Source organism: Apodemus sylvaticus, chromosome 1 (assembly GCF_947179515.1).
Source record: "Apodemus sylvaticus chromosome 1, mApoSyl1.1, whole genome shotgun sequence".
Lineage (NCBI taxonomy): Eukaryota > Metazoa > Chordata > Mammalia > Rodentia > Muridae > Apodemus > Apodemus sylvaticus.
The window spans coordinates 162,471,737-162,482,775 of record NC_067472.1 but is presented as its reverse complement, the minus strand read 5'-3'; the positions used below and the strand labels follow the sequence as shown (position 1 = coordinate 162,482,775).

Below are 11,039 nucleotides of genomic sequence, written 5' to 3'. Positions count from 1 at the left end.
ATAGAACCAAAAGAAGAGTGTCCACTGTCTATTACAAATCAGGTATGCTCCAGGGTGATGAAAAGTGCCTTGAATTCCGAACACTTTTCAAATCCAAACCTACCTCTGTTACTGAATGTGTTACATTGTACAGTTTGAAGAGTGCATTCACTTCCTGAAAGTCTGTGGTCTTAGATGCTGTCAATAGGAGCATTCACATTCTTGCCACACCATTCTTCCCCAGAGACCAAGTTCATCGGTCACTGTAAGCTAATATACTGCCATGTTCCTGATACCAAGCAAGACTCCAAATATTTCTGTTTTGAAAAATGCTAGTATATGTCTTGTCATATATAAAGGCATGATTCCCCTAGGACCCTCTGTCATCTTGTCTTTATGGTAGATTCTGACAGAAACTTCCTGACTTATCAATGAAAAAGAATCCCTCTACATGTCACATCTGCAGATCCCATAGCTACCTTAGCACACTGAATGGACTTCTACTGAATACTGGTTGCTTGATCTGTTGATCATGGTTTAGCTGTGTCATTTCCTATGTTGGAACATCTTTTTTTTTTATGTTTGTGAAGTAAGGCAATGGAAATTTTATAAAGCCAACATATTTTGTAGACAACAAAAGAAGAACAATGATATGTTAGAAATTAAAACCTGAAGAAGATGCAGAGACAAAGAGTGGATTAGAAACTGAAGTAAAGACCATCCAGAGACTGCCCCACCTGGGGATCCATCCCATATACAGTTTCCAAACCCAGACACTATTGTGGATGACAACAACTGCTTGCTGATAGGAGCCTGGTATACCTGTCTCCTGAGAGGCTCTGTTAGAGCCTGACAAATACAGCCGGGACACTGTCAGCCAACCGTTGAACTGAGCACAGGGTCTCCAAGGAAGAACACTGAGGAGCTAGGGAAAGGACACAAGGAACAGAAGGGGTTTGCAGCCCCATAGAAGGAAGAACAATATGAAACAACTAGTACCCCCAGAGCTCCCAGGGACTAAACCACCAACCAAAGAGTACATGTGGAGGGACCCATGGCTCCAGCCGCATATGTAGCAGAGGATGGATTTATTGGACATCAAAGGGAGGAGAGGCCCTTGGAATGTGTCTTTTAAGGATATGGATTATGTGCTTGTTTTGGCAGGACATATACTAAAATTGGAATGCTACAGAGAAAATTAGCATGACCCCTGCACAAGGATCACATGCAAATTTGTGAAGCATTCCTTAAAAAAAGAGAATATGGACTATTTACCATCCATTTCTATATCACTGGAATTCTGAAAATATAGTTTAGGATGCTTTTAGATTCTTAGAAGTTACAGCAAGATACAGTGTCCCCCATTTCATGTGGCAGCAGAGGCTCTGAGCTACAATGAAATCCAATTTTCCCAGAGATCTTCACTAAAATTTTTTCCCCACTGTGTTTTGGATCATGTTCCTGTGTGAGAAATTGTTTTGGCCAAACATTTGGATTTGTTAGAGACATGCTTATAAGGAATCTGACTCAATTAGATGCTTCCCATGATCAACTGCTAAACACTAGAATTGCTGGCACTATAGCCCATACAAGTACCTGACAATGATTTTTTTCCCATTCTCAAAATTTACAATCAGCAATCAGTTCCATTAGACTATTCTAGAAGGAGATCATAAGTTGACAGTGTTTTGTTCTTCCGGACCAAAATAGTACCTTTACTAGAAATGATATGGTATGCTGGTAGATGTAATGGAAAGTATCTATTCCCAGCAAGCTACCTGACAGATATTCATATAACCACATGATGTCTGACAAGATGGTAGTGTACCCAAGTGTCTTGGGGGAGAGGAATGGGACATTGGAAAGGGGCAAGTTGAGAGGCATTTGTTCTTAGAACTGCTTATTCTGACTGTATGAGGTCATACAGGGTTCCAGGTTGTCACCAGCAGACAGGATTCAGATGGTAGCCCCTGCAGGTGATATGACTGATACCGGCCTATGAGTATAAAGGTGGGGTCAACTTCTCTTACCTGTCTTGCAATAATAACTAATTGATAGAATACATGAGAATAATATCACCATAGCTCTGTGTTGGTACAGTTTTTAAAAAATAAACATTCATCTCATAGGTGAATGTGCGTGTGCTTATTGATACTCCTTTACATGCTAACACAGAGGTATCACGTGGAGTTACAGACAGCCTGCAGATGACTGCAATTACGTCAGTGGAGCTCTGAGAGAAGCCAGGATGACACCACGATGTGGCCCTTTACACCTGCTATCTGTGTCTTTTAATGAATCTAAAAAGAAAGCAGGGAAATAAATTCCACCAAACCTACTGCCAGAATTTACCCTTGAGAAGTGGAACAAAGAATCTAGACCCGAATAAAGAGTTCATTTATTTTCCCATTTGCTTCATGAATAGTCAAGGCCGACCTGCTTCTGCAGGTCTCCAACCTTCTCCTTTGGGGAAACATGGCAAAGACCAGAAACTGCTATTTTATTGTATATACTCAAGTGTTTCAAGGATTCAAGGCTGGTCACACATGCACGCACACATGCAACCACACACATACATATACACATACACATGCATATTTATAAGAACAACTAGAATACAAATTCTGCAGCTTGTGTCAGGCATAAGAAGAATGTAACTATACCTCACTATGACATCACTGAGTGCACATACACTTAGGTTACACACAACTAATGTCACCTTTAAGAGCATTTTAAAACTATCATACAGCCTTGATGCTACTCATCTATACATCTGTAAGAGTATCAGGACCTTACAGAGCATGATCTCTGGGTTGACATAGACTGTTGTGAACTTTACAACTTTGGACTTGTCCTGACTGGGACAAGTACATAATGAAGAAAAGGCAGACACAGACATGTAAAGAAAAAACAGACAGCAAAGGTGGAATCAGGTGGGATATTTGCTGTGATAGAGCTACACCAGAAGCCTGGAGATATAACCCTGATCAAGGGGGCAGGTTTATTGTATACAGGTGAGCACAGTGATGGGTTTATTATATACAACTGGCCTTGAGGGTAGGTTGTCAAATGTATCTTTGCATCAGGTCTCTGGAAAAAAAATGCAGTGTTAGGCTGATGACATCCTAAGGAGGAAACTATGATTGATGGCTTCTGTCTATGCTGGTTTCAGCTCAAGGGTAATCATTCATGACATCCATGCTGGACCAGAGGAATGTGTTGTCTTTCCCTCAATCCTCACCTGAGGAAGGCTTTGCCTCCTCTTGGGTCTGGGGCATTGGGGACCTTGATATGGCTGTGTTCGTGTCAACAACACATATCTACTCAGGACTTCATTCATTCACTACAATAGATAACACAACTGTGTTAGCAGACATCAAACCCTTTTCCATGCAACAGCGATTTCTGTTGGACTCATCCTCTGACCAGAGGGGTGATGCTTTCTTCCTAACAATCTTTTCTGCTTTAACATCCACTCCTCTCTCCCTTCTCTCTCTGCCTCTCTCTCCTTTCTTTTTCCTGACTCTTCTTCTATCTTCATTTTATTTAGTTTCAGAATATAGAACTTATCTTCCCTAAAGGAAGAATAACTTTCCTGTCATCCCAGTTTATCCTTGTACATAGATTCATTTGAAAACCTCAGGCACAAGGGAGATGGTTCGATGGGATAAGAGTGTTTGTTGAACAAGCATCAGGACTTGAGTTCAGATCCCAATACCCATGTAAAAAAATCAGGCTCACTGCATACTTCCGTATATCTAGGGCAGAAAGGCAGAGACAAGAAGATCTAGCTCTAGATTTAATGACAGAGCCCATGTCAAGGCCCTAATATATGGAGTGAGAGAATTGGATACCCTGTACCTTCTTTACCTTCCACAATCCTGTGTGCAGGGATAAACACCCACAAGACAGAGAGAGAGAAGGAGGAGAAGGAGGAAGAAGGAGGAAGGAAGGGAGGAAGGAAGGAAGGAAGGAAGGAAGGAAGGAAGGAAGGAAGGAAGGAAGGAAGGAAGGAAGGAACAAAGAAAGAACATTTATTTATTTGGCTTCTTGGCTGTATCCATGCAGAGTCTGGGTATCAGTGCCTTAGGCACCACTCCATGCAGAGTCAGTCCTGCTCAGTAGAAGAGCTGGTTCCCTCATCTGGCTTCTTACAGCTTCAGCTAGACTGTTTCATTCTTTACTGTCTCCTCCTTTTCTTTGGCTACTCTTTTGTTCTTGCTTTATTAGGTTTATTTCTTAAAATAAAGTTGTCATAACACTTATTTTTAATATATTTTGATTAATTCTGTGTTTCATACATGCATTATATATTCTGATCATACTCATATGTGATTCCCCCGCCCCAAACTCCTCTCAGGCCCACTCTTACCTTCTTCCAGTAACCTCCCCCACTAAATGTTTCTATCTTGATGGTGTGCCAACCTCTGATATATTTCTAAATAGGATCTATTTGGAGAGGCACAATCCAGCAGCTTCGTTCTCAGAACAGAAGGAACTAAGGTCATATACTTAGGAGCTGGAGTCAAGCATAAAGATTGGAGAGAGTGGGATTCAACATTTAACGGAAAAAATAGATAAGCACTCAAACTTGACACTGGAAGAGAAGCAAAGGCATTTGTTTACAATGGCTGCAGTTCAATTCCATGGGCGTGCACAGTGAAAGTCCTGAAAGTTAACTTAACATGTGTTCCATGGCACAAATGCACATATATGCACATGTGTGAATGCATACAGATGCCCAGACATACACACACATCACACATACATACACATATAAACACACAAACACAAATAAATACAATAAAATCAAATTTTAAAGTGAGGTCTTCTCATCCTGAATGAAGGACTACTTTGTTTCATTGTGCTAGTCTCCTCTCTGACACTTCTTTCCCACTGCTTTGCTTCTCAGCCCCGCCCAGCTCTCTCTCTCTCTCTCTCTCTCTCTCTCACACACACACACACACACACACACACACACCCTCAGCCCTCATTCATGCTACTGATGCCTCCTGGGAGCCTCAAACATAGACAATAACTCTGTAAACTCTGGGTGCATTGAAAATCAAGAGTCTTTCTTCACCATGCATTTCCCATGAAGGTTCAGTTGATCCTTCAATTTCACTAGTATATTTTACTCATTTTACTTGGGGGTCAAATTAGTTATGTATTAAAACCACGAGTTCCTTTGTCATACAGTCACTACATTACTGTTCTGATCAGAGAGCTCTATAATCAAGAACGGAAGAGGTAAAGACTTTACAAGAAATTTTTCCATTGATCCTTGAATTAATCTCAGTTAGCAGTTTTATGCTTTTGAAAGACCAATGAAGACAGAAAGATATCAAAGGATGTGCTTGGTCTTAGTGTTTAAATAGAAGCACCAGATGATAGGGTTCTACCTGTGACTTTCTTTCAAAAGCACTTCTCTCTTGGCCCAGATTTTAAAGTGTCTAAAGTACTAGCCTAAGAAGGCATGCACAGACCCAAAACACATGCATACATATATATAAACACACATATGCACACAAGAACATATATATATTTGAACATACTGGTGTGTGCACATATGGACATACTGATATGCACACATGTACATAAAATCATAGATGCACCATATGCATAGGCATATACACAAACTCATGTACAAATGTAGACACACACAGCTACACATAAAACATATTATACACATATGCACATGTATATACAAACACACCCAATGGTGCATGTGCTCACACACAGATGCAGACAGACAGACTCTCTCTCTCTCTCTCTCTCTCTCTCTCTCTCTCTCTCTCTCTCATCCCCAGATTTTCTCTGGCAGCATTATGAACACAGCTGCTGGACCCAGTTGTGAATGTTGACAATGGGAGAGGCAACGCAGCAGACGGTCAGCACATTCACTCAAATGTCAGGCAGCCGAATCATTAACACAGTACACTACCCAATAACTTCCAGCTCCCTGTGGATGCGACTGTGCAGGAATAATTACTTGGACATCACATGTACTTCATCACTTCCAAATTAGATTTTACTAATCCACCGCTTTATTTTCAGAGTAATCTCATTAGTGCAGTGGTGTTTCTGCCTCCCCCATGTCTCTGAAGATTTATTGCCTTAAAGCAATAATAAGATTTAATGTTTATCGAAGGATTCATCATTTTAAGATTCAGACAGAGGTGATAGTACTGTGAACATTCATCCCTTTTCTCTCTCATCCTTCACACTTTGAGAAAGACTGCAGAGGATAAATCTCTATGTCTGTTTCCTCACTTTCCTTTATTGAAACACAAATAAAATCATATTAAAAACTGACACTGACTACCTCAAACAAAAGAAGTCGTTGGTGGATTATTAGATAAAAATTCTTCTCCCTGTAAAAATGCAGCAAGCAGAATGTTCTGATTTATTTACTCACTGATTATTGCGGTGTGTGCATGTGTGTGCACAGGTTTGTGGGTGAGGTCACTTACTCTTACATGCTTCAATGGAAGACAGAGGTTGAAGTCAAGTGTCTTCTTCCATCACTCTATATCTTATTCCTTCAGACAGGATCTCGCACAGAAGCTGAAGGTTGCTATTTTGACTCTTCTAGCTGGTCGTGACCTCTACAGCTCTACCTTTCTCTGCCTTACCTCGGCATCCACAGCACTGGGGTAAGACATGCACACTCCACATGGTCCTCATGCTTATGCAGCAGGCATGTGCAGCTGAAGCATCACCCTAGCCCCACACACACAGAAAAGAAAATGAAAAAAAAGTGTCTTAATCTCGGTGGAAATGTTCTCCATTGACAAGAAAATAAAACAAAATAAATCAAGTGAATATTCTTGGTAATTTTCCTTCACTAATACAGATCTAGAGAAGGTAATGTTAAACAATGCACACCGATTTATCTCTGTCTCTAAGACCATGGATGCTTCAGAGCTTCAAACTCAAAGATTATTTTAGATACAAACAATAAAATAATCTCATCAGGGAAAAAAATTCAACTATTTTCTTCTATTCCGATAGAATGAAATAAAATGGTATAGAACAGTACAGTATGCTACAGTATGGTGTGCGATGGTATGGTATGGTATGATGATGGTATGATATGGTATGGTATGGTATGGTAGCGTGATATGGTTTGGTATGGAATGGTATGGTATGGTAGAGTTTTGAATGGAATATAATGGTGGGTTACCATATTTAAGGTATTGATTTTCTTGTCCGATCTTTAACCTATTATTCAGATATATTCTGTCAGTGTGGTTCTGGAGAGTTGTTAACTGATAGCACTTGTATTTATTGTACTTGGGTGCTAGCTAGAATTCTGTGCTCACAGAAGTGATATATAGCTCTCAAACATTTAGCTTTGGATCCTGGGTATTTCAGCAATTGATAAACTGCTCCTGGGAAGTTATCAGGATTTCCTAGCAAGATACATGTGAAGACAATTAGATCTATAATAAAAGATCAAAATCAATATAAATGACAAGTGAGTAGCGGTATCATGCAATATTAATTGTAACACACACACACACACACACACTGAAAAGATGGAGAAAAATGCAGACATAGGCTGCAAAGGCTTACTGGCCTACATGCAGATTATATATGAAGTGTTAAAGCAAAGAACCATACAAGGTGGATGGAGCCAAGATCCACACAACATGTCTCAAGTGACTTTTTCAACTCACCATTTTGGATACCTAGACTTGCATCAATAATCCCAGACAGAGAATACTCCTTGTACCCTGAAGACAGTTTTTTTTTTTTTAAATTTACTTACCACCTACATTAGGAATAGCCATATTTAAGCAAATAGTACCAAAACTAACAATAGAAATGACAGAAACCAAAGGAAAGCTTTGGGTGTGGGGCCCGTGATGAACTTTTTCACTTCCCTCAACTCTGCTTCTCAAAGGAGCACTGTGACCTGGAAAACGTGTCACACTGACAATGTAGTCAACATCAGAAGGCAGACTGGAATCTGGACACGAAGAAGCTTGCTTTGGAGAGTTTGATGGTGGCTTAACTTCCTTGTACTCCATTATTCCCATGAAAGAAATGACTACATTTTCATTTCTGCCAGGTTTCCATGGCAATACAGCTCAGCACTTTTCTAAATTTCTATCTTCAGTGAAATATATTACATAAAAAGGTGTTGTTTTTCCCAAACTTTGTGGGAGGTGGCAGCAACAACTGTCACACTTAGCAGAAGTAGCAAGGCAACAACATAAGGAACAGGCAGAGGTCAGAGATCTGGGATGGAGACAGTGTGTCAAATGTTTTCTACCCAGACATGGCATCTGAGAGAGGTGTCAAACTTTGGGGAAACTGAACAAAAGGGAGGACCCAGGCACCAGATCCCATGAAAAGGAACTGCAGATGTATTTGAGTGTATAACATCGTGTTGGGTTGAAGGACTGCCATGCTGTCAATACTCTGTGACTTTCAATGACACTTTTAAAGTAATGTTAAATTTTGTATAGTCGAACTTGGGCTGTTTGCGAAGACAGGGCTACACAGACATCTTATAACTCTTAGATGACATATAAACGATGCCACATGTTTGTTACCGTTTGCTGCAGAGGTGAGAGATGTACTGTGGAGCACACTGCATGCAGTGAAGGTGCTGGCCAGGCTGCAGGGCCCACCGCACTGGATGCTCTAGACGACAGCCTGCTCTTTTCCAGATTCCAGAGGCTTTCTCCTTTTTATGTAGCCTCCTTTGAATTTCAAAATCAGAAACTTTTCTCCTACAGTATCATCCTGACCCTGATTCCTATACACTCCTCTTTTCATATAAAGATGCTGTGACTAATGTGTTCACAGACAGCCTGGGTCTTAGACAAGGGAGCATTATTTTACCCATCACATCCTCTACCTAATTCCCTTATTAATTTTGTTCTGTTTTGCCTCTGATGTGAGAAAATTGTCCTGGAAAAATCAATGTAGAGGAGAACAGGGCTTATTTCAGTGTATAATTTCAGACTATGGTCTTTTATCATGGAAGTTACCATGAACAATCTTGAAGCAGTTAGCTACATCGCATCCACAGTCAAGAATAAAGGAGAATAAATACATGCTGCTTCTTGATTACTTCTCAACTGTATTTCTCTACTATTGGACACTTCAGGACTCCCTTCCCAGGGAATGGGGCCACCCACAGTGGGCTGATAGTTATTAACTTAATTAAGAAATTTCTCCATAGATATATGCCTACATACCAACCTGTTGTAGATAATCCTTCATTGTTGCTCTCTTCCTATGAGATTCTAGGTTGTGTCAAGCTAAAAAATAAAACCAGCCAACTTAGTTACCATGTTGCATTACAGAACATTCACTACTACACATTAGCAAATATTCATTTGTCAAAACTAACAAGCTGGCATAGGTATTATTATGAACCAAACTACAAATAGAATTTTGTGTTCATAGTCTCCTCTTTCTGCTCCAAAATTCTGCTCGGGAAGCTTCTACTGTGCATTTGGTTTTTTGTCTCACATTCTGCTGTAAACCATGAGGACTTTTCAGCATGTATTTGCCTTTTATCACCTCCATAGTCTGAGGCATTTGGGAAGGCATGGTTTTGAAGACATGATGTCAGACACGGTATTTGGATGTATTGCTCTACTCCAGACATTTCACATTCTTCTTTCAGTTACAAAGCAGGAACAGAGGGATTCAGTGTCTGTTTAACTTGCCAGGTCATTGTATCTTAGCTTTGCAGCAGGAGCAGAGAAAACTTCTATCCTTATAACAGAATTTTAGAGTGGGCACTGATAGTTGGCTCAAGAAAAATAGGTAGAGCCTTAGTGGCCAAGGGCCAGCATTCTCAAACTGTTTCCATTCATCACCAAAGGACAAATTCATATTGATAATGGATGTGTGTGTTATTAAATCCTGTCCTCTAACCACAGTATGGCTGTCACCTTCTTAAACTCTGAGAAGTTATGATTACCCACACAAATAACAAGACTGTACTTAATAACATTCAATGAAAGGAGGGAATCACGTAAGGTACAAAAGAAAGGGCAGAGATCATGAGTAGCTTTTTTGACAGTGCTTAAGGACTCACCTCTGCTGAGAGTATGTAAGTAGTTACCAACACTGGGGGAGGAGACTTTTTGTCATAAGTGACTCATGCTCCTGAAGATAACCCCTTACCCATGTTCCTATAAATCATCTCCAGTTAGACACATTGGCTCATCAAGTTGCATGTGGGGAACATCTCCTAAGAGACATTGTCAACCCACCCTGGAGATGACTTACAGTTTATATTTAACATATTCCTTCAGACAATGTTAGTGTTGGGCTCTACAAAGCTTTGCAAAAACTATACATTGTTACATAAACACCCTGTTTTTAATACAGGATCTCAAGTGGCCCATGCTGGCTTCAAACTCATTATGTAACTAAAATTTACTATGGGAAATTAAAAGTGTTGTACCACCCCACTCAGTTTTATTAGGTGCTGGGGATTAAACCCAGGATTTCAAGCATAGTAGTTGTATATTAAACCATCTTAACCACTTGGCCAATCATTGGTAGATTTTCACATATTCTTATTGGAAAGAAAAAGATAATATTTATTTTAGGAATACAATTACTTCAGTCTTTATGAATAGGAACACTGTTTAAATTTACATGTGCAGTTAATATATGGAAGTTCTTATTAAATAGATTCACTAGGTTTATTTCACTTACTTATGGTATAGTGAAAAAGAATGGTTTATATATATATATATATATGGATTATACACTGTATAAATTTGATAATAATATGATAATATTGTAAGATATAAGTGTCTCTGAAATGGGGAGTTTACATCCTAGTCATTTGAACCCCATCAAGTATTAACCATGATAGTAATGGGAACCACAGCTTTGCAGCTTAAAGTTGCATGGAGAGGCACGACTCAGGCATCAACGCCCTGGAAATTCTAGAGACTGTCATAATCTTTGTCTATCTATGTCTCAGTCATAATCTTTCTGTTAAAGAACTACAGTACCCATTCTTCAGAACTATGATGAGGACTCAGTTAAATAAATTATGTTGGATACCTAATAGA

The 11,039-nt window shown here is 39.7% G+C and overlaps 1 non-coding gene across 1 annotated transcript; it reads left to right on the top strand.

The window, feature by feature from the left end:
* Positions 1-1,127: 1,127 nt before the first annotated feature.
* On the top strand, positions 1,128-1,234 carry LOC127676619 (U6 spliceosomal RNA). The gene has a single exon (XR_007976074.1). It is a non-coding gene; the product is annotated as a U6 spliceosomal RNA (small nuclear RNA).
* Positions 1,235-11,039: the final 9,805 nt, after the last annotated feature.